We start from the raw sequence: 24,393 nt of genomic DNA on the forward strand, positions 1-24,393 counted from the left end.
AAATTAGAAGTGGTTTATCAGATTGTTTTCTCATCCATTCTTGAAGGTCTGAATGGTCCAATCATCCAAACAGTTAGACGCTGGGTGATACATGACCATCCTCGTGTGTCATATACCGTTTGTTCAGACAAAACCCTGGAGATCATTGCCAGTAAAAGGGTTGCCATTGTCCGAAATGACTGATTTGGGAAGCCCATATGGAAAACACTCGGCGCAAGGCATCCACTGTGGCCGTTGATATAATGGTTCCCATGTCTTGAACCGATAGTCACTTAGAATGGGCATTCACCAGGATTAAAAACATTTTGCCCATAAAAGGGCTCACATAGTCAAAGTGCAGAAAGAAGTCTTACAACACCAGGTTAAAGTCTGATGCACTACCAATTACGACGAGACGAGGGTAGAGTGTAATCGAGGCTTTATTAAGCAGAGATGTGTGGCCTCCTGCAGCTGCTGCCGAAATGGCTGCAGCTTGGTGAGCACACACATTTATACTCCGCCTACTGGGCGGAGCCAGCAGGCAGGGATCTACCCCTGTACTTGTACTACAGGAGGCTTACCATATTACATCTTGTATGTGATATATACAACAGTGGTGACTACCACATTCACCCCTTGTTAAAAGAGAGTCCAGCGGTGGTTGGTGGAAAACTAATTACATGCATTTTAAGGTTAACATTCTGGGGAAAGTTCACAAATTCAGCCGATCGGGTGCTTTGATCCTCCGTTGTGAGGGCCGCAGTCCCGGTGGCAATGCAGGCATCGGCTCGGTCGCCGGTGACTCCGGGAGTGTGTAGACCTCATCTTCATCCCCGGGTGGGACCAAGGGCAGGACAGATTGTCCTGGAGCGAGGGCTGTGGTGAGGTGCACTGAGGGAGGAAAGGTGGCGCCAGGGCAGTGGGGTGGGAGTGGGGAACCAGCTGGTGCCAGGTCCCTGAGAGAGACTATGTCTTGGCTGCCATCGGGGTACGCCACGTAGACGTACTCCAGGTTTGCATGGAGTAGCTGTAATCTCTCTTTTAAAAAAATTTTTTTTTATCCCAATTTTCACAAAATATCAATAACAAAATACTAAACGAAAAGAGGAAACAAACCCCCCCCTTCTATATGTACAAAAAGAAGAAATAAATTAACACCCGCCATCAACAGTGAACAAATATACACGCCCCTTCAACGCAAAACAAAGAGACAAACCCCCCCCCCCCCCTCCCACCCGGGTTGCTGCTGCTGCTGGACTTTTTCTACCGTTCTGCCAGGAAATCTAGGAATGGTTGCCACCTCCTGAAGAATCCCTGCACCGATCCCCTTAGGGCAAATTTCACCCTCTCCAATTTAATAAACCCCGCCATATCATTGATCCAGGTCTCCACGCCCGGGGGCCGCGCATCCTTCCACTGAAGAAGAATCCTCCGCCGGGCTACCAGGGACGCAAAGGCCAGAATACCGGCCTCTTTCACCTCCTGCACTCCAGGCTCCTCTGCAACCCCAAATATTGTGAGCCCCCAGCCCGGTTTGACCTGGATCCTATCACCCTCGACACCGTCCTTGCTACGCCCTTCCAAAATTCCTCCAGTGCTGGGCATGCCCAGAACATATGGGCATGGTTTGCTGGGCTCCCTGAGCACCTAACACACCTGTCCTCACTTCCAAAAAACTGGCTCATCCTTGTCCCGGTCATGTGAGCCCTATGCAGCACCTTACACTGTATGAGGCTGAGCCTCGATCAAGAAAAGGAGGAGTTCACCCACCCTAATGCGTCCGCCCACATCCCCTCCTCGATCTCCTCACCCAGCTCCTCCTCCAACTTACCCTTCAGCTCCTCCACCGAGGCCTCGTCCTCCTCCTGCATCACTTGGTACGTTGCCGAGATCCTCCCCTCTCCAACCCACACCCCCGAGAGCACCCTGTCCTGGACCCCCCGCGGCAACAGAGGGAACTCCGCCACCTGCCGCCTGACAAACGCCCTTACCTGCATATGCCTTTTTTTTTATAAATTTAGATTACCCAATTATTTTTTCCAACTAAGGGGCAATTTAGCGTGGCCAATCCACCTACTCTGCACATCTTTGGGTTGTGGGGGCGAAACCCACGCAGACACGGGGAGAATGTGCAAACTCCACACGGACAGTGACCCAGAGCCGGGATCGAACCTGGGACCTTTACCTGCATATACCTGAAGGTGTTCCCCGAACTTCTCCTCCAGCTCACCCAGGCTCGCGAACATCCCATCCACAAACAGGTCCCCCATCCTCCTAATACCTGCCCTGTGCCAATTCAGGAACCCGCCGTCAATTCTCCCCGGGACAAACCGGTGGTTCCCCCATATCGGGGACCCCACCGAGGCCCCCACCTCCCCCCTGTGCCGTCTCCATTGCCCCCAAATTTTGAGGGTAGCCACCACCACCAGGCTCCTGGTATGCCTCGTTGGAGGGAGCGGCAGCGGTGCCGTCACCAGCGCCTCCAGGCTCGTACCCACACAGGATGCCATCTCCAGCCTCTTCCATGCTGCCCCTTCCATCACCCACTTGTGCACCATTGCTGCGTTGGCCGCTCAGTAATACCCACAGAGGTTGGGCAGCGCCAGCCGCCCCCCCATCTCTACCCCGCTCCAGGAACACCCTTCTCACCCTCGGGGTCCTCTGCGCCCACACAAACCCTGTAATGCTCCTATTAACCCGCCTGAAGAAGGCCTTCTGGATAAGGATGGGGAGGCATTGGAACAGGAACAGAAATTCTGGGAGCACCGTCATCTTGACTGACTGCACCCAATCCGCCAAAGACAGCGGCAGCATGTCCCACCTCTTAAACTCCTCCTCCATTTGCTCCACCAGCCTCGTGAGGTTAAGCTTATGCAAGGCCCCCTAGCTCCTGGCCACCTGGACCCCCAAGTACCTGAAGCTCCTCTTCGCCCTTTTTAGTGGGAGCTTACCAATCCCCCCCTCCTGGTCCCCTGGGTGAACTGCTCGCTCGTCCCCATGTTGAGCTTGTACCCTGAGAAATCCCCAAACTCCCTGAGAATCCTCATTACCTCCGGCATCCTCCCCCACCGGGTCCGCCACATACAACAACAAGCCATCTGCATTGAGCGACACTCGGTGTTCCTCCCCACCTCGCACCAGCTTCCTCTAGTTCCCCAACTCCCTCAACGCCATGGCCAGGGGTTCAATTGCCAGCGCAAAAAGCAGGGGGGACAAGGGACACCCCTGTCTCGTCCCTCGGTATAACCGAAAATACTCCGACCTCCTCCTATTCATGGCCACGCTCGCCACCGGGGCCTCATATAACAGCCTCACTCACCTGACAAACCTCTCCCCAAACCCGAACCTTTTCAGCACCTCCCACAAGTACCCCCACTCCAACCTATCGAAGGCCTTCTCCGCGTCCATCGCCACCACTATCTCCGCCTCCCCTTCTACCGCCAGCATCATTATAACATTCAAGAACCTACGTATGCTAGTATTCAACTGCCTCCCCTTCACGAACCCCGTTTGGTCCTCGTGAATAACCTGCAGCACACAGTCCTCTATCCTTGTGGCTAAAATCTTCGCCAACAACTTGGCGTCTACATTTAAGAGTGAGATCGGCCTATATGACCCACACTGCAGGGGATCCTTGTCCCGCTTAAGGATCAAGGAAATCAGCGCCCGAAACATCGTCGGAGGCAAAGCCCCTCCTTCCCCTGCCTTATTGAAGGTCCTAACCAACAGAGGGCCCAGCAGGTCTGCATATGTCTTATAGAATTCAACCAGGAACCCATCCGGCCCCGTCTCCTTCCCCGGCTGCATGCTCCCTATCCCTTTGACCAACTCCTCCAGCCCAGCCGGCGCCCCCAGTCCCTCCACCTGCCCCTCCTCCACCCTCGGGAATCTCAGCTGGTCCAGGAAACGCCCCATCCCTCCCTCCTCCACTGGGGGTTTGGACCGATACAGTTCCTCGTAGAAGTCCCTGAAGACCCCATTGATGACTACCCCACTTCGCACCACATTCCCTCCCCTATCCTTAACTCCACCGATCTCCCTAGCCGCATCTCGCTTCCGAAGCTGGTGCGCCAGCATCCGGCTTGCCTTTTCCCCGTTTTCATACACCGCCCCCTGTGCCTTCCTCCACTGAACTTCCGCCTTCCTGGTGGTCAACAGGTCGAATTTGGCCTGGAGACTACGCCTCTCACTCAGCAATCCCTCCTCTGGAGTCTCCGCGTACCTCCAGTCTACCCTAACCATCTCCCCCACCAACCTCTCCCTCTCTCTCTGCTCTCTCCTCTCCCTGTGGGCCCGAATGGAGATCAACTCTCCCCTAACCACCGCCTTCAGCGCCTCCCAGACCGTCCCCACTCGGACCTCCCCATTGTCATTGGCCTCCAGGTACCTCTTAATACATCCTCGGACCCGCCCGCCCACCTCCTCATCCGCCAGCAACCCCACCTCTAAGCGCCATAGCTGTACCCTCTCGACCAACAGGTCCGCCTTGTGGAGCCGCACGTGCTTGCGGAGTAGAACGGGTCCTGGAGCTGCCAGCCACATTGGGAGTGAAACCCCGGAGGTGGACTTCCTGGGGAAGGCAAAGAGACGTTCATGGGGGGTTGCATTAGTCACAGTGCAAAGTAGCCATCGGATGGAGTGAAGGGCGTTGGGAAGGACCTCCTGCCAGCGGGAGACCGGGAGATTCCTGGACTGTAGGGCCAGCTGGACTGCTTTCCAGACCGTCCCATTCTCCCTCTCCGCCTGCCCGTTTCCCCGGGGGTTGTAGCTGGTCGTCCTGCTCGAGGCGATGCCCTTGCTGAGCAGGTACTGACGCAGCTCATCATTCATAAAGGGGGCCTCATTGAGCTTATCAGGGCGATACAAAATCTCATAATTGTAGGTGGAGATCTCGATCCTCCACCTCAAGATTTTATCATTTTTGATCTTGCCCCGTTATTGAACAGGAAGGCAACCGACCGTTGGTCAGTGAGGAGAGTGAATCTCCTGCCGGCCAGGTAATGCGTCCAATGCCGCGCAGCTTCTACGATGGCTTGGGCTTCCATCTCGACGGAGGAGTGCCGAAATTTGGAGGCATGGAAGATGCGTGAAAAGAATGCCACGGGCCTTCCTGCCAGGTTGTGGGTAGCGGCCAGAGCGACGTCTGATGCATCGCCCTCGACTTGGAAGGGGAGCGTCTCGTCGACCGCGTGCATCGCGGCCTTGGCGATGTCAGCCTTGATACTGTTGAAGGCCTGGTGAGCCTCGGCCGTCGGGGGAAAGCAGTGGTGTGAACAAGTGGGCGGGCCTTGTCCGCATAGATAGGGACCCACTGGGCGAGGTATGAGAAGAACTCCAGGCAGCGTTTGAGGGCCTTGGGGCAGTGGGGGAGGGGGAGATCCATGAGGGGGCGCACGCGATCGGGGTCGGACCCTAGAACTCCATTTTGCACCGCATAGCCGAGGATGGCTAAGCGGTTGGTGCTGAACACGCACTTCTCCTTGTTGTTCGAGAGGTTGAGGAATATGGCAGTCTGGAGGAATTTGGAAAGGTTAGCGTTGTGGTCCTGCTGGTCGTGGCCACAGATGGTGATGTTATCCAGGTATGGGAAGGTGGCCCGCAGTCCATACCGGTCAACCATTTGGCCCATCTCCCGTTGGAAGACCGAGACCCCATTAGTGACGCCGAAGGGAACACTAAGGACGTGGTAAAAGCGGCCATCCGCTTCAAACGCAGTATACGGGTGGTCCGCCTTACGAATGGGGAGCTGGTGGTAGGCAGTATCATAATTTCCACACAAGTATATGATGGTGCACAGAAACATTGATTGACATACAGGATGACCAATGAACACACAGAACACAGCAGCCAATCACCAGACAGGACACGGCCACTATAAAGCCAGAGGGCACTAGTTTTCCCGCTCTCTGGGGATGCAGCCTCTGAGACAGTCTCTCAACCCAAGTCCGTATCCTCGCGCAATCCTGCAACTATGGCTCCACTTCTGACTCCATGATCCACGACCAGATCGTTTTTGGGGTCCACTCCGACCCCCTTTGCCAGCAGCTCCTTAAAGTAAAGCAGCTCACCCTCACCCTCACCATAGCCATCGAGACCTGCGTCCCACATGAGCACGCTATTAACCGGTACTCCCATATTAAGGCGGCAGAGACGGCGCGGCAAGGCCCCCACGATGCGGAGCGGGTGCAGGCCGTAAAACAGCTCCAGGGCCTGAGTCTGGATGAGGGCAGCCATTTCCCAGACTTTTCCCGGGCTCCTGTGCATGCGCGCAACGACCGAGGGGATGGCAAGGCCGAGGACCGAACTGCGCAGGTGCGCACATCGTTCGACCACACCGCGCAGTCGCGGTGCCGCAGGGAGCGTCCTGACGCCAGCGCCATGACATGCAACAGCTGTGGCTCCTCCCACTTAAAGCGGCAATGTCCTGCGAAATCTCGACTCTGTCTCCAGTGTGGCAAGCTTGGACACTACGCAGATCTGTGCAGATCTGCTCAACTGCCCACCACACACGATCCCAGCAGCAGTGCAGCAGCCCGTTGCAGACTCCGACATGGTTCCAGATCCCGACACCGAGGATCTCACATCCCTAATCCGGATGGGCATCATCACCAAGCATACGATGCTTTCTGCACGAAAAAGGCCAAGCCCCTCCCAGTGATGAGCATTGATCCGGACGACAAGTGGTGTGCCACCCTTACGGTCAACAACTCTCGCATACATCAAGCCGAACATTCTTCCATCGGCCTGCCAGCTTCTCAACTACAATTGTAATGCCATTTCTGCCAGTGGCTCATGCCAGCTTGTGGTATTGCATCGTTCTTTAAGAGCCACCCTGCGTTTCGAAATTGTAGGGTCCAATAAAGCTTCCCTGCTCGGTGCTCAGGCCTGCAAAATCCTGAATCTTGTGCAGCGGGTTCACTCCATGTCGCCCGCTGAGGCATCAGCCTTGCCAGATGCCGACTTACAAATTCAATTAAATGACATCATAGCACGATACCACAGTGTCTTCGAGGGTATGGGCACACTTCCGTACACATACAAGATTCTTCTGAAACCGAATGCCACACCTGTGGTTCATGCACCCCGTCGGGTGCCGGCACCCCTTAAGGACCGCCTCAAGCAGCAGCTGCAAGACCTCCAGGACCAGGGCGTCATTTCTAAGGTCACGGAACCCACGGACTGGGTCAGCTCCATGGTTTGTGTCAAAAAACCATCAGGGGAACTGCGCATTTGAATCGACCCCAAAGATTTGAACCGTAACATCATGAGGGAACACTATCCTATCCATAAATGCGAAGAGCTCACCAGCGAAATGGCTCACACCAAGTTTTTCACAAAGCTGGATGCCTCCAAGGGGTTTTGGCAGATACAACTGGACACATCCAGTTGAAAGCTCTGCACATTTAACACCCCGCTTGATCGTTATTGTTACAACCGGATGCCCTTTGGCATCATCTCCGCCTCGGAATAATGGAGCAAATGATGGAGGGCATCGAGGGGGTGCGAGTGTATGTCGATGACATCATTGTCTGGTCCACGACTCCGCAGGAACACATCGATCGCCTCAAGCGGGTGTTCCAGAGGATGCACGAGCATGGCCTCCGAATCAACAGAGCCAAATGCTTGTTCGGTGAAGCAGAAATAAAGTTCCTCGGCGACCATATTTTGCAGTTTGGTGTGCAGCCAGATGCAGATAAGGTGTCAGCGATCAATGCTATGAAGACACCGGAGGACAAGAAGGAGGTCCTCCGCTTCCTGGGGATGGTCAACTTCCTTGGGAAGTTTATCGCCAATCTTGCATCTCACACCACAGCTCTCCGCAATCCTGTAAAGAAAACCACCGACTTCCAGTGGCTACCCGCTCATGAGCGAGAGTGGCGTGAACTCAGGGCGAAACTCACCAAGGCCCCGTACTGGTGTTTTTCGACCCTGCTAAGGAGATGAAGATTTCCACTGACGCGAGCCAGTCTGGCATTGGGGCAGTACTCCTCCAACGCGATGAATCCTCCTCCTGGGCCCCAGTCGCATATGCATCTAGAGCCATGACACCTACTGAGCAGCGCTATGCTCAAATCAAGAAAGAGTGCCTGGGCCTCCTCACGGGGATTGACAAATTCCATGACTACGTGTATGGACTCCCCAAGTTTACGGTTGAAATGGACCACAGGCCACTGGTTCACATCATACAGAAGGAACTCAACGATATGATGCCACGCCTACAACGTATCCTCCTCAAACTCCAACGCTATGATTTCGACCTTGTCTACACCCCGGACAAGGAGGTCATTGTGGCCGATGCAGTCTCTCGCTCCATCGCCACGCCGTGCAAGCAGTCGGACTTCGTCTGCCAGATCGATGCCCATGTTGAGTTCTGCGCATCCAACTTTCCGGCCACTGACGAACGGGTCGTACAGATTCGTCGTGAAACGGCCAAGGATCCTCTACTCCAACGGGTCATGCGCCATCTCATAGATGGTTGGCAAAAGGGCCAGTGCCCACAGTTCTACAATATAAAAGGCGATCTGGCAGTGGTCGATGGCATACTGATTAAATTGGACAGGATCGTTTTCCCACAGAGTATGCAAGAGCTCGTCCTTGGCCAGCTCCACGAGGGTCACCTGGGGGTGGAAAAGTGTCGCCGGCGAGCCCGAAAGGCAGTATATTGGGCTGGCATCAATCAGAACATCGCCAACACTGTCCTCAATTGCCCAACGTGCCAACGGTTCCAGCCGGCGCAGCCGAAAGAGAATTTGCAGCTGCATGAACTGGTGTCGTCCCCATGGACCAAGGTTGGCATTGATCTCTTCCACGCAAAAGGCCGGGACTACGTCCTCATCGTGGACTATTTTTCTAACTACCCCGAGGTGGTCAGACTGAATGACCTTACATCAGCAACAGTCATCAGGGTGTGCAAAAAGACCTTTGCCCGTCATGGCATTCCACTCGCGATCGTGACTGATAATGGCCCGTGCTTCTTCAGTCAGGAGTGGCCGAATTTTGCCCGACAGTACAATTTCATGCACGTCATTTCGAGCCCCCACTACCCCCAGTCAAATGAGAAAGCTGAAAAGGGGGTACATATTGTCAAACGACTGTTGTGGAAAGCTGCTGACTCGGGTTCAGATTTTAACCTGGCGCTGTTAGCCTACAAGGCGACTCCTTTATCCGCTGGGCTGTCCCCAGCACAGCTGCTAATGAACCGCACACTACGGACGACGGTGTCAGCAATCCACATCCCGGACCTTGACAATTTTCCAGTCCTGCAAAGAATGCAACTGTCTCGGGCCCAATGCAAGTTGGCTTATGATGCCCACGCCACGGATCTCCCTGCTCTCGTCCCTGCTGACCGAGTTCGAGGTCAGCTACCTGACGGTGGCTGGTCTGCCACAGCTGTAGTGGTCAAACAAGTGGCCCCCAGATCATTTCTCGATCTCATGCATGATGGCTCTTTTCTTCGGCGTAATAGGCGGGCACTGCGGCTGCTTCCACGCTCGCCACCTGAACGTGATGTCCCGCCTCGCCTGATGATTCCTCAGGGCACACCCTTCCAAGAGGTCACTGATCTGCCGCTTCTTTTGCCACCCTCTACATTGGATGCAGCTCCGCCCATTCCAGTGCAGGCGGCCCCTGACCCTCCCTTGAGGTGGTCAACCAGAATTCGTCACAGAGACTGAATTTATCGACTGCATGTTTCATTGCCTTGTGCTTCGTTTACACATCTGTACATATTGTTTCTTCCTAATTTGTTGTATGCACTCCATCTGCACTAGACACCTTCCCATGTAAATACGTTTATGTATTTTGTATATAGTCAGGCTCCTACTCAAGTAAATACGCTCACATAGAACATAGAACATAGAACGATACAGCGCAGTACAGGCCCTTCGGCCCACGATGTTGCACCAACATGAGAAGTCAAAAACTAAAGGCCATCTAACCTACACTATGCCATTATCATCCATATGCTTATCCAATAAACTTTTAAATGCCCTCAATGTTGGCGAGTGCACTACTGTTGCAGGTAGGGCATTCCACGGCCTCACCACTCTTTGCGTAAAAAACCTACCTCTGACCAGAATTGTACGCAATATTCCAAATGCGGCCGTACCAGAGTTTTGTACAGCTGCAACATGACCTCATGGCTCCGGAACTCAATCCCTCTACCAATAAAGGCCAACACACCATAGGCCTTTTTCACAACGCTATCAACCTGGGTGGCAACTTTCAGGGATCTATGTACATGGACACCGAGATCCCTCTGCTCATCCACACTACCAAGAATCTTACCATTAGCCAAATAGTCCGCATTCCTGTTATTCTTTCCAAAGTGAATCACCTCTCAGCCCAGCTCTGCAGCTTATCTATGTCCCTCTGTAACCTGCAACATCCTTCCACACTGTCTACAACTCCACCGACTTTAGTGTCGTCTGCAAATTTACTCACCCAACCTTCTGTGCCCTCCTCTAGGTCATTTATAAAAATGACAAACAGCAACGGCCCCAGAACAGATCCTTGTGGTACGCCACTCGTAACTGAACTCCATTCTGAACATTTGCCATCAACCACCACCCTCTGTACATAGTCAGGCTCCACACACTCACTATTTATTGACATATACACATTTTTTAAAATAGGGAAGATGTCATAATATACACATAAGTATATGATGGTGCACAGCCACATTGATTGACACACAGGATGACAAATGAACACACAGAACACAGCAGCCAATCACCAGACAGGACACGGCCACTATAAAGCCAGAGGGCACTAGTTTTCCCACTCACTTGGGATGCAGCCTCTGAGACAGTCAGAGCCTGTGAGCAACAACTAGAACATACACCATATGTTCACCATATGTAAGATAGTCTGGTCAGGTTAGTCTCAGGTCTCCAGTCAACTCAGCATAGTGTCAACCCACAGTTAAAGTATGTTTAATAGTTAAGAGTTCAATAAAATAGAATTGCATTTCTTCAAGTGTTGGAAGCCTGTCTCTCTCACTGCGATAGTAAACGCAGTCCTCGCAGACCCAGCATACCCAACACAACAGGCAGATTTCAGATCCACTGTCGAGAAGACCCGGTACTGTGCAATCTCATTGACCATATCAAATATGTGTGGGAGGGGTCGAGCTGTGTGTACCTGTCGATGGTCTGGCTGTAGTCAACGACCATCCTGTGTTTCTCCCCGGTTTTCACAACTACCACTTGGGCTCTCCAGGGGCTGTTGCTGGCCTCGATGATACCTTCCTGCAGCAGCCGCTGGACCTCAGACCTGATGAAGGTCCTGTCCTGGGCACTGTACCGTCTGCCCCTGGTGGCGACGGGTTTCCAATCCGGAGTGAGGTTTGCAAACAGAGAAGGCGGGTCGACCTTAAGGGTCATGAGACCGCATACAGTAAGGGGTGGTAGGGGCCCGCCGAATTTCAGAGTGAGACTTTGGAGGTTTCACTGGAAGTCCAGGCCGAGTAGCAAGGCAGCGCAGAGGTTGGGGAGGACGTAGAGCCGGAAGTCGCTGAACTCTCAGCCCTGGATGGTGAGAGTGGCGGTGCAGGACCCCTAGATCTCCCACGGAGTGGGATCCGGAGGCCAGGGAGATTCATTGTGTTATGGGATGTACCGCGAGGGAGCAGCGCCTTATCGTATCGGGGTGGATGCAGCTCTCTGTGCTCCCGGAGTCAAGAAGGCATTATGTCTTGTGCCCATCGACCTTTACTGTCGTCAACGCGGTTGCGAGGTTGTGCGGCCGGGACTGGTCAATCGTGATGGAGGCGAGCTGTAGCTGGTGCTGGAAGGCCTCTGGCTGGTCGGCGGCGGTTGCAGGCGATGAGAGGCCTGATGAGGTGCCTGACGAACAGGGGTCCTGAGGCGGGGAAGATGGCGGGGAAGATGGCGGCGCCCACGGGGTGCACGTGGAGGGCGGTGTTAAAGATGGCGGCGCCCACGGTCCGCACGAGGCCTGATGGGGGAAGATGGCGACGCCCATGGGCCGCATGTGTCCTGAGGCAAGCAAGATGGCGGCGCCCACGGGCCGCACGTGTTCTGAGGCGAGGAAGATGGCGGTACCCACGGGCCACACGTGGGTTGTGGGGGCGAAAATGGCGGTGCCCACGGGTCACAAGTGGGGGGAGCAGGAACAACGGGCCTGGTTACAGTGGTGATTGAGCGGGCCTAGCACACAGCAGGGAAATGTCCTTTCTTCCCGCAGGCCTTGCAGAGTGTGCTCCGCGCCGGGCAGCGCTGCCGGGGGTGCTTTGTCTGTCTGCAGAAGTAGCACTTGGGTCCCCCGGGGTTGGCTGGCTGCAGCGCGGCACGGGCGTGGGGTTGGCTGGGGCGGTCGCTGGTGGGATGAACGATGGGGCGATGGCTGATGTGGTCCACGATGGGGTGTTCGCTGGTGGGGTCCACGTGTCCAGGAGAGGGGCGCCGTGCAGTCGGGGGCGTACGCTTGTACATTACGGGAGGCGACCGTTTGTGAGATCGCGAGTTTCTTGGTCGCCGCGAGGTCGAGGGTAGCCCCTTCTAAAAGGTGCTGGCGGATGTACGCCGACCCTATGCCCGTAACGAAAATGTCCCTGATTAGGAGTTCAGGATGTTCAATGGCCGAAACGGCCTGGCAATCGCAGTCCCTCGCCACGGCGTGCAGAGCACGCCAGAAATCTTCCACAGACTCACCGGGGAGTTGATGCCATGTGGACAGGAGGTGCCTCGTGTAGAGTTTGTTGGTCTGTTGAGTGTAGTTCTCTTTCAGAAGCGCCATGGCCTCAGCATAGGTGGGAGCGTCCCAGATGAGGGGAAAGATATCGGAGCTCAGCCGTGTATACAGGATCTGGAGTTTCTGTGTCTCTGTGGGTGGTTCTGTTGCAGATCCGATGTAGGCTTCAAAGCAGGCTAGCCAGTGGGTGAAGACCGACTTGGAGCTGTCTGCCTGAGGGTGCAGCTGCAGGCAATCTGGCTTGATGCGGAGGTCCATCATTGTAAAATCTCTGCTTAATAAATTGATGCACTATCAATTACAACGAGAGTAGAGTGTAGTCGAGGCTTTATTAAGCAGAGATGTGTAGCCTCCTGCAGCTGCCGCCGAAATAGCTGCAGCTCGGTGAGCACACACATTTATACTCTGCCTTCTGGGTGGAGCCAGCAGGCAGGGATCTACCCCCGTACCTGTAGTACAGGAGCCTTACCGTATTACATCTCGTATGTGATATATACAACAGTGGTGACTACCACAAAGTCCAACAGTTTGTTTCAAATCACTAACTTTCGCAGCACTGTTCCTTCCTCAGGTGAATGAAGAGGTATGTTCCAGAAACATATGTATAGACAAAGTCAAATAAGCAAGACAATGCTTTGAATGTGAGCACTTGCAGGTAATTAAGTTTTTTACAGATCCAGAGATGAGGTAACCCCAGGTTTAATAGGTGTGAATTCACGCAGATCCTCAAAGGTCAGGGGTGATTCTCCGTTTTCCAGGGGGCTAGCAGAGCCCCGGCGTGCTTCCCGCAGCTCTGACTGCTGGCAGGGCCCTGCTGTCCAGACCACACGGCTGCGCATGCGCACGGCGGCTGCAAGCGGGTCCGTGCATGCGTGCGGCGGCCCACCTCGGTGTAGGCGCCGCCGACATGGCGAAGCCACACAGCAGGCCTGCGCGAAGGCAGGTAGGTCCCTCCCAGATCACAATGGTGGTCCTCGATCATGGGCCTGGCCACCGCTGAGGCCCACCCCCAGAGTCAGAACCCGCTGCCCCCTTACCAGGACTGCCACCGCGGCCCAGGTCCCAGTTCCTGCCGGTTGGTACCAGATGTAAACCATGCTGGTGGGAGTTCGGCCAATTGACCGCGGAGAATCGCTGTTCCAATGGTCAGCACACGTGGGACTGGTGGGTTCGCGGAGAATCGCTGAAGCGCCGTTGCACCGGATTTCCGCGCGGGGCACAAATCCGGAGCAGAGGGTCGGAGAATCCCGCCCGAGGTTCTCAATCAAATTATACGTTTGGGTCCTGCAATCTGTCAGAGATATCACCTTCTGCTTGTCCTTGCATGTGTTCTTGTTCTCAGTAAGAAAAATAACGGTACACAATGTATATTCACGGATCGACGGCTCTGTGGTGGACAAATCGGTGCTTCCAGGGCTAGTAAGAGGGGAATATTCTGTGATTGTAATTTCCGACCACGCTCCACATTAGATGGATGTGACGTTTGAGACTGGCCATGCCCAATTCCCCACATGGAGGTTGGACGATAAGGCCGTCTGCAAGAAAATATCATCGGCCATAGATCAGTACATTACTTATAACCAGAATGGGGAGGTCTGAGTTTCACCTTCTGGGAGACGCTGAAGGCTGTGATCTGGGGTGAAATTATCGCTTATAAAGCATGGAGTGATACGGGAGAGTGGCTAGGCGACAGCTTGCTGACTCCATTCTGCAAGTAGACCGACGATACTCCAAGGCCCCGACCATTGAGCTCCTGGTGGAGACAAAAAAGCTACGAATGGACTTTGACCTGGTCTCCATGAGGAAAGCAGAGCACCAACTCCCCTGGGCACGAGGGGCACTGTACGAGCACGGAAGCAAAGCCAGCCATCTGCTGGCTCACCAGCTGAGAAAGTAGTCAGCCACGAGGGAAATAGCACAGCTTAGAGACAACTGCGGCAAACGAGTAGCGGAGCCAGAAAAGGTAAACAAAGAATTTGAGACCTTCTACCAGGGGCTGGACACCTCAGAGCCCTCAGCAGGGGACTTGAAGATGAAGCAGTTTGTCTATGAACTGGACATACCAGTTGTGGGAGGGGATAGAAGATGGGGCCTGGAAGAACCGCTAGAACTGAGAGAAGTCATGGAGAGTATTAGCTCCATGCAGGCGGGGAAGGCACCAGGACCGGATGGTTTCCCGGTTGACTTTTACAAAAGATTTGTGACGGCACTAGCCCCGCACCTGCAGGAGACATTCATAGATTCACTGGCAAGGGGCACCTTGTCGCCTCCACTGGCACAAGCCTCAATCTTTCTGATACCCAAGAAAGACAAAGACCCAACAGAATGCGGGTCCCACAGACCCATCTTGCTACTAAACATAGACGCAAAAATATTGGCCAAGATTCTAGCCAAAAGACTGGATGACTGCGTACCGGAGGTGGTGGCAAAAGACCATGTGGGCTTTGTCAAGGGTAGACAGCAAACTTCGAACATCAGGCGTTGCTGAACCTGATCATAACCTCATCTGGGGAGAGAACACGTGAGGTGATCATCTCCCTGGACGCAGAAAAGGCCTTCGACAGAGTCGAATGGAAGTACCTCATTGAGGTACTGGGGCAGTTCAGGCTTGGGACAGGATTCACCGCCTTGGTGAAACTCCTGTACAATGCTTCCACAGCGAATGTACGGAAAAATACCACCAGCTCGAAGTACTTCCAGCTGCACAGAGACACAAGGCAGGGATGCCTGTTGTCCTGCTGCTGCTTTCCCAAGCGATTGAACCACTGGCAATCAGGCTTAGGGCATCAAGGAACTGGAAGGGGATCCTGAGAAGAGACAGAGAACAGAGTCTCACTCTATGCGGGTGACCTGCTCCTCTACATCTCGGACCCGCAAAGAAGCATGGAAGGAATCGTGGCGCTCTTGAAGGAGTTTGGAGCTTTCTCGGGCTCCAAACGTCACCTGAGCAAAAGTGTGATTTTCCAGTTGAACCTACATAGGGGAGCACAGAGCTGGAGGGAATGCCATTTAAACAGTCCCGACAGAAAATCCGATACCTGGCAATCCAAATCACAAGTGGAGCCTGACCAACCTGATGGAGGGAGTAAAAAAGGACCTACAGAGATGGAACACACTTCCACTCTCTCTGGCAGGGCGAGTGTAAACGATCAAGGTGAACGTACTGCCTAGGTTACTCTTTATGTTCAGATCCATCCCGATCTACATCCCCAAGCACTTTTTCAACTCACTAGAAAAACTGATTATAGCATTTGTGTGTGTGTGTGTGTGTGTATGTGTGTGTGTGTGTGTGTAAATCCTAAAAAGAGTACTGCAGAGAGCGAGAACCATGGCCCTCCCAAACCTGTACTATAACCACTGGGCATCGATCGCAGAGAGAGTAAAGCGGTGGCTAAAAGAGCCAGAAGTCAAGTTGATGCTTATGGAGGGGGGGGGCTCTTTCAGAGGGACCTCTCTCCGGTTCCTGGACATGGTGGCACTCCCATCCCCACCAAATAAATACGCAACGTGCCCAGTGGCGGTAGCAACACTCCGGTCGTGGAACCAACTGCGACTAACTGTCCGACAAGGCCCCTGATGAGACCATCAATTCACAAGACACGTGATTGGAAGTGAACAGTGGTTTTAATAGTCTTACAACTGAGCCTGCCTGCGACAAGATGAACTGAGAGCAGGTTCACGACTGCAGAGCTTTATACTTCCAGTTAGTGGGAGGAGCCATGGGCGGAGCCAAGGGTGGAGCCCAGTACAAACTCCTCCTCTCCCCCTATGGGCAGAGCCGTGCAACGGCTCGTATACAGAGCCCACAAGGACACAATACACGTAAGGCAATACAGTGTGAATTAACAAGTTATATAATTCACCACATTCACCCCTGTAATAAATCAAGTCCGGCGGGGGTGATGGGTCTACAAATTGAGCCGGTCCGGCGGCCGAGTCGTCCTTTGGGATCGGCGGAGCACCGGGGTTGCAGCCTCTTCGGGTGGCTGGGTGGGGGCGGTCGGCGAGGGTACGATAATGGACTCCGAGGTTGATTCGGTCCGAGCTTCGTACCCGACTGGTGCGACGGGTGACGGGGAGCGCAGGGCGCGGAGGGTTGGGTGGGGTGTAGTGTGAGGGGTACCTCGGCGGTAGTGGTGGTGGAGATGGATCCTGCAGGCGCCAGGTCCCGGAGGGAAACAGTGTCCTGACGGCCGTCAGGGTATTCGATGAAAGCGTATTGGGGGTTGGAGTGGAGTAGGAGCTCTCTTTCTACGAGTGGGTCAGTTTTGTGTGCCCGGACGTGCTTCCGAAGGAGAACCGGGCTCGGTGTCTTCAACCATGCTGGGAGCGAAACCCCCGTGGTAGTACCCCTGGGAAAAACAAATAGCTGTTCATGGGGGGTCTGGTTGGTGGCTGTGCATAGGAGGGACCTAATAGCATGGAGCGCGTTGGGGAGGACCTCCTGCCAATGGGAGGTCGGGAGATTCCTGGACCGGAGGGTCAGTAGGACGGTCTTCCAGACCATCGCGTTCCCCCTCTCCACCTGCCCGTTCCCCCTGGGGTTATAGCTGGTAGTCCTGCTTGAGGTGATGCCCTTGTCGAGCAGGTACTGACGCAGCTCGTCGCTCATAAAAGACGAACCCCTGTCGCTGTGAACGTAGCTGGGGAACCCGAACAGGGTGAAGATACTGTGCAGAGCTTTGATGACTGTGTGGGAGGTCATATCGGGGCATGGGATGGCAAACGGGAAGCGGGAGAACTCGTCGATGACATTCAGAAAGTACACATTTCGATTGGTCGAGGGAAGTGGCCCTTTGAAATCGATTCTCAGGCGTTCAAAGGGCCGGGATGCCTTTACCAGGTGGGCCTTGTCTGGTCTATAGAAGTGCGGTTTGCACTCTGCGCAGATCGGGCAATCCCTGGTGATAGCTTTTACCTCCTCAGTGGAGAGAGGCAGATTTCAGGCTTTGATGTAGTGGGCGAGCCGGGTGACCCCCAGGTGGCAGAGGTCATTGTGGATAGCTTTCAGGCGGTCGTCTTGCGCGCTGGCGCTGTGGGACAGGGCATCTGGGGGCTCGTTGAGCTTCCCCGCTCGATACATAATATCGTACTTGTAGGTGGAGGGTTCGATCCTTCAACGCAGGATTATATCATTTTTAATTTTGCCCCTTTGCGAGTTGTCGAACATGAAGGCAACCGATCTTTGGTCGGTGATGAGGGTGAACCTCCTACCTGCGAGGTAGTGCCTCCAGTGTCGTATAGGAGTTTTCTTCGCTAGGCAGACCCGGGCATAGTATCCTTTGCGACCGCAGCTGCTGCAGGTTTCGTTGCGGGCCGGGCAGTGCTGCCGTGGGTGTTGGGGCTGCACACAAAAATGGCACACTGGGGCTGCATAGTGGGTGGGTGGCCGCGCGGCACAGGCCTGGGGCAGTCGCTGATCAGTGGCACATCATGGGGTCGCTTGGTCCGCGGGGAACGAGGTGAGGCTGCGGAATGAGACCTCCATGGTTGTAGCTAACTCTACAGTGTCCTCCAAGTTCTGGGCCCCTTTCTCAAGCAACCGTTGGCGCACATAGTTGGACCTGAGCCCTGCAACGTATACATCACGGACAGCGAGTTCCATATGTTGGGCGGCTGTTACAGCCTGAAAATTGCAGTCCCGAACTAAGGCTTTTAAATCGTGCAGGAATTCTTCCAGCAACTCCGCGGGGCGCTGACGGTGGGTCATAAAAATGTGACGCGCGTAGACCTCGTTGATGGGCCTCACGTACATTCGATCGAGCATGGCTAGGGCCTCCGTATACGAGGTAATACTGTTACGTTGAGTAGAGATACGGTGGCTCACCCTTGCGTGCAGTAGGCTGAGTTTCCGCTCCTCCGTAGTTTCTGAAGTGCTTGATTCAGCCAGGTAGGCCTTGAAACATCGGAGCCAGTGTAGAAAGATTTCTTTCGCCTCTGCAGCCTGCGTGTTGAGTTCTAGTCGGTCAGGTTTGAGGGCTGATTCCATAGTAGTTTTCTTGAAGTTTCCTAAGACTATTAAATTGATGAGACCATCAATTCACAAGACATGGGATTGGAAGTGAACAGTGGTTTTAATAGTCTTACAACTGAGCCTGCCTGCGACGAGATGAACTGAGAGCAGGCTCACGTCTGCAGAGCTTTATACTTCCGGTTAGTGGGAGGAGCCATGGGCGGAGCCATGGGCAGAGCCAAGGGTGGAGCCCAGTACAAACTCCTCATCTCCCCCTATGGGAAGAGCTGCGCAACGGCTCGTATACAGAGCCCACAAGGACACAATACACGTAAGGCAATACAGTGTGAATTAACGAGTTATATAATTCACCACAGCCCCCATCTGCAACAACCACTGGTTCACACCGGTGACAACGGACGCCACCTTCAATAGATGGAGACAGGACGTGTGGGGGGGGGGGGCACTGACAGTTAGGGGGCAGGATTCTCCGTTTCTGAGACTGAATGTTGACACCAATGCAGAATTCGTTGACTTTCACGACAGCAAAACTGCCGCCGAACCTGGATCGATTCAGCGACTGTGGAGGGGCTCACATTGGTTCCACGTGGAACACAATCGATTCCAATGAAAAATGGTGAGGGATTCACCTGGTCCGTGATTGACACTCCGGAGGCTGACAAACTGCAGCCACATATGCAACATTACAATCCTCACACACAGTCATCCCAGCCAACAAGATGGCACTGATTGGGCTGGACTGCACTCATGCAGCTGATTGGTCGGCTGGGGCCAGTGGGCATCTTGGGGTATGGCCTGGGGGGAGGGGAGGGGGGACAACCATATGACCTGTGGCCCTAAGTTCACAGTGGACTGTTAGCGTGGTGTTCCATACCCACCCACCCCAACACCACAACCTACCTCATGGCCAACCCCCCGCTATTCCCCCTGGCCCTGATAGAAGCCCCCCGGCCAGCGGCACAACTGTCAGTAAACTATGGCAAAGTCGAAACTTTCTGTACCCTCTCTCTCTCCCTCGGCAAACACGACGCTGATTTCACAATTTTTAAAAGCACAAGTGAAACGCCAGTCGGGAACTTGACCCATCGTAAGCGGAGGCCCCGAGAATACTGCGTCGGGCACACTAATGATATGCAAATGGTGTTTACTGTACATGCATTCCGGACTGCATTGGCGCCGCTGTTAAGGTGACGGAGAATTGTGATTTGGCGTCAAATCGGTGCCTGAGTGATTTTAGCGTTGGAACCTATTTGGCGCCCAATCGTGTTTCACGATTTCGGCATCAACCAAAGGAGAATCCTGCCCAGGGGCCTTTACACTGACAACAGACTGACAATGCTTGAGGAACTGACAGAAAAGTTCCAGCTGATGGGGGAACAAACTAAGGTACATGCAGGGCAAATATTTCTTACTCAGGAAAATGAGGATATACCCACGACCACAACAATCACTGCTGGAGGACCTACCGGACGCGGACATCATAGGGAAAGGGAACAGTAGTACAGTAGTCCCCCGTTATACTGCGCTCCGCAATACCGCGGTTCGCGATATACCGCGGGGGGGCTTATGGACCCCAACTGTCAGTTGTGTCAATTTCAGCGACCGGCTCACTTTGATCCGGAGAGGGAAGCTGCTCTCTCACTGAAACAATCAGCCGGCCGCTGAAATTGACACTGCCGGCTGCTCTCTCCCTCCAATCAGAAACATTAAAACTTAAAAGTTGGATTGGAGGGAGAGAGCAGCGGGCAGTGTCAATTTCAGCGGCCGGCTGATTGTTTCAGTGAGAGAGCAGCTTCCCTCTCCGGATCAAAGTGAGCCGTCCGCTGAAATTGACACTGCCCGCTGCTCTCTCCCTCCAATCCAACTTTTAAGTTTTAATGTTTCTGATTGGAGGGAGAGAGCAGCCGGCAGTGTCAATTTCAGCGGCCGGCTCACTTTGATCCGGAGAGGGAAGCTGTTCTCTCACTGAAGCAATCAGCCGGCCGCTGAAATTGACACTGCCGGCTGCTCTCTCCCTCCAATCAGCACCCCAGCAGCCACAGCCTGTACCTCAGCAGCCACGGCCTGCACCCCAGCAGCCACGGCCTGCACCCCAGCAGCCACAGCCTGTACCCCAGGAGCCACAGCCTGTACCCCAGGAGCCACGGCCTGAACCCCAGCAGCCACAGTACCCCAGCAGCCACAGCCTGAAGCCCAGCAGCCACGGCCTGTACCCCAGCAGCCACAGTACCCCAGCAGCCACAGCCTGAAGCCCAGCAGCCACGACCTGTACCCCAGGAGCCACAGCCTGTACCCCAGCAGCCACAGCCTCAACCCCAGCTACAGAGGGGAAGGGCGATGTGAGACCATGCTGGTCTTGCAGAGGCCCGTATGACCTCCTCCTGTGTTCTCTGCTCTCTCCCTCCAATCAGCCGGCAGTGTCAATTTCAGCGGCTGGCTCACTTTGATCCGGAGAGGGAAGCTGCTCTCTCACTGAAACAATCAGCCGGCCGCTGAAATTGACACTGCCGGCTGCTCTCTTCCTCCAATCAGAAACATTAAAACTTAAAAGTTGGATTGGAGGGAGAGAGCAGCGGGCAGTGTCAATTTCAGCGGCCGGCTGATTGTTTCAGTGAGAGAGCAGCTTCCCTCTCCGGATCAAAGTGAGCCGACCGCTGAAATTGACACTGTTTTAACTAGATCCACGATGGGGGTTTTAAATTTATTTAAAAATCTATGCTAGCGCTTCCCATTGTGAGTCTACGGGGGTCTGACCTCTCCCCCCGCCCCCCGTAGACTCTCAATGGGAAGCGCTAGCATAGATTTTTAAATAAATTTAAAACCACCATCGTGGATATCCGCGGCTCGGATGCAACGCGGGTGGCTGTCTTGGACCCCAACACCCGCGTTATAAAGGGGGACTATATGGGCAATTATTAAGGAGGGCTAACACCCAACTGGACGAGACGAGAGAGAAGTGGGAGGAGGACTTGGGGTTTGAATTAGGGTGGGGTCTCTGGAGCGAAGCACTGCACAATCCTGTAAAATCCAAGGTGGCGTCGGAGCAAGGCGTTTTCGTGCAAGCTGTGCCCAGCATACCCTCTAATTCTATCTTTTACTCTTGTTCTATGCTTCTAAAACTTCATTCTAACTGTTTTAAACTCTCTAACAATGTTCTAATTCGATTCCATCAGACTTTTGAATGGACCTACCTCGTATTAAGTTGACCTTTTCTCTACACCCTTGCTTTGACTGTAACATTACATTCTGTAGTGTCTCCTTCCTTCCCTATATACGGTCTGCGTTGTCTGTATAGCATGCAAGAAACAACACTTTTCACTATGTACTAATACATGTGACAATAATAAATCAAATCAAATCAAATCACAGTGTCAACTCCACCTCTGCATGCACAAAGGTAAGCCTAATGCAGCCAAAAGTGATACACGGAGCCCACTTAACCAGAACCCGAATGAACAGGTCCTTACCAGAGGTGGGGGTCAAGTGCGAACGGTGCCAAGGAGGCCCGGTCAACCACACTCGCATGTTTTGGTCTTGCCCCAGACTTGCTAGGATTTGGACTGCCTTCTTCAAGACAATGTCTAATGTGATGGGTGGAGCCATGCCCGAGAGTGGCGGTCTTCGGGGTCTCAGAACAGCCAGATCTATTCATGGGGAGGAGGTTGGACATTCTTGCCTTTACCTCCTAATCGCCCGCCTGAGAATCCTGCGTGGCTGACGGTCAGCAGCACCACCCAAAGCAGTCAACTGGCTGTTCGACCTATGGAATTTCTCCAAATGGAGAAAATTAAATTTGCCATCCGAGGGTTGGAGGAGGGTTTCCACAAAACGTGGGAGTCATTCACTCAGTTGTTCCAAGATCAGTTTGTAGCCAACAGCCAATAAGCCAGAGAAAATAGTGGTCATGTTACAAAAAGGAAAGGGGGCCGGGGGGGAGGGGGGGGGGGGGGGGGGGGGGGGAGTGAGAGGGGGGGAACCCAACCATGCCCAAAAAATAAATAGCAATGGCATCTCACCAATGCAGCTGGAGCTGGACACAAGAGCAGGCGAGGAAAAAGGCACGCTAGACGGCACGGGCAGCGGGGGGGGGGGGGGGGGGGGGGGGGGGGGGGGGGTGGCAGGAGGGAAGAGAAAGAGGGAATAGGGTGTAAGGGACCCAGCCAGAAACAAACGCCTACTGGAAACCGAAAAACAGGATACTAACCATTGTAAATAACGTAAGATGTTTGATGTAAATAACAGTAGCCAACCAATGTGTAAATATTTCTCTTTATTCTTTTGTTTTCAAATGTATGTCCACGCTTATCCTTGCTCTGTATACTACAAAAGCCTCAATAAAAACATTTTTAAAAACTGCTTCTCCCTCCACAATTGCCACCAGACCTGCTGCATTTTTCCAGCATTTTCAGTTTTTATTTCAGATTTCCAGCATCTGCAATCAGGGTCTGTGTTTAGAATTGAGGTTAAAGAAAATAAATACTTCTCTACTTATGAAGTTTAAAAATTAAAAAGATTTAGTAAGAGTGGTATAGTAGACGATTTAAGTATAAAGTTCACATGATTAATCTCTATTTTGTGTATCCCCAGTCGACAGTATGTGCGCCTGAAACTGACAGCCTTAAATATTTCCACATAACCAGTGGACTTGTGCTATTGTACAACAAGCTAGCTAGGGTTGAAGGGAATAGAAGCCCATCGATTTTCCACAGTTGACTGGACAGTTTTAATATTGATTTAAAAATACTCTTAAGGTCCTCTGTCTGAAATATTTGTAGATTATCGTTACTCAAGCATTCAGAATAACCGTTTAATCCTCAGTGAATGTTCAGACTCACGTATTTCTTTTTCACGGAAGTGTTCTGCAGTAGTTCTTGGTGGAAGGAATCAAAAATTTGCTTCTCTGGTTATACAACCCTACAATTCAAAAACTGAAAATAAAAACCAGGCATACTTTTTACAATTAATCAGATATCTGGGAGTGTGATTAGCACAATATTAGATTCAGCCCAGACCTTTGAATATTACCAAAACTCAGGAAAACAAAATAAACAGGACATGGAACATGGATAGATTATAAAAGCTATATTGAACTAAATTTATTGAGATTACCCCTGTTAGTACAATTTTTACACTTACTTTCACTTGAGAAACAGCGGCACTGAAATCTTGCTGAAGCTGGTCAATACTCGTGATGATTTAACCAAGGAACCGGAAATAAACTGACAGCAGGAATGAAAATTACATAATTAAAAGGAAGAATTACATACAGATAATATTGTGAAATATTTGTGCTGGCATTGGAAAGTGTCCAGCTTTCAAATGCAGCACCAGCTTTTTTTGGTGAAACATCTTAGACGAGATACTCCGTTTTCTGACACCAATTTTGTAATCGGCGATTGAGCAGGTAATCCATTCTTATGTCGGAATTGGGGGCATTGCCTGTTCTACGCAGGTTGCACATGCTCCACCCCCTGCGAAAAGGCATCATCGTGGTGCACGCCGTTGGGACGGCCTAAGGACGGCCTAAGGACATCACCTGAAGTCGTCGCTGTGAGCATGCGCAGCCACGGACCCGGCAATTCTCCGGCCATTTATTTTGTTTTACATGGCGCGGCTGCTAGTCCCTCACCGATCGGAGAAGGGCGCCGCCGATTTTTCCCACATAAAATGCCAAGGATCCTCCGGACATAGCCTCAAAATCAAAGATTCTGGCCCCTTAAATTTGA

The 24,393-nt window shown here is 53.1% G+C and overlaps 1 protein-coding gene across 2 annotated transcripts in view; it reads right to left on the reverse strand.

The window, feature by feature from the left end:
* The window catches only part of LOC119963231 (toll-like receptor 2), a 31,876-nt gene extending 7,993 nt beyond the window's left edge, over positions 1-23,883 (reverse strand). The window contains exons 1-2 of one of the 2 annotated variants that reach the window (XM_038792028.1): positions 23,804-23,883; positions 23,503-23,581 (exon numbers count right to left, since the gene is read on the reverse strand). The gene's annotated coding sequence lies outside the window, so the exon portion shown is untranslated. Of the gene's footprint in view, positions 1-23,502; positions 23,596-23,803 lie in introns of both variants that reach the window. The other variant, XM_038792029.1, reaches the window with a different exon arrangement.
* Positions 23,884-24,393: the final 510 nt, after the last annotated feature.

Source organism: Scyliorhinus canicula, chromosome 3, assembly GCF_902713615.1.
Source record: "Scyliorhinus canicula chromosome 3, sScyCan1.1, whole genome shotgun sequence".
NCBI classification, from domain to species: domain Eukaryota; kingdom Metazoa; phylum Chordata; class Chondrichthyes; order Carcharhiniformes; family Scyliorhinidae; genus Scyliorhinus; species Scyliorhinus canicula.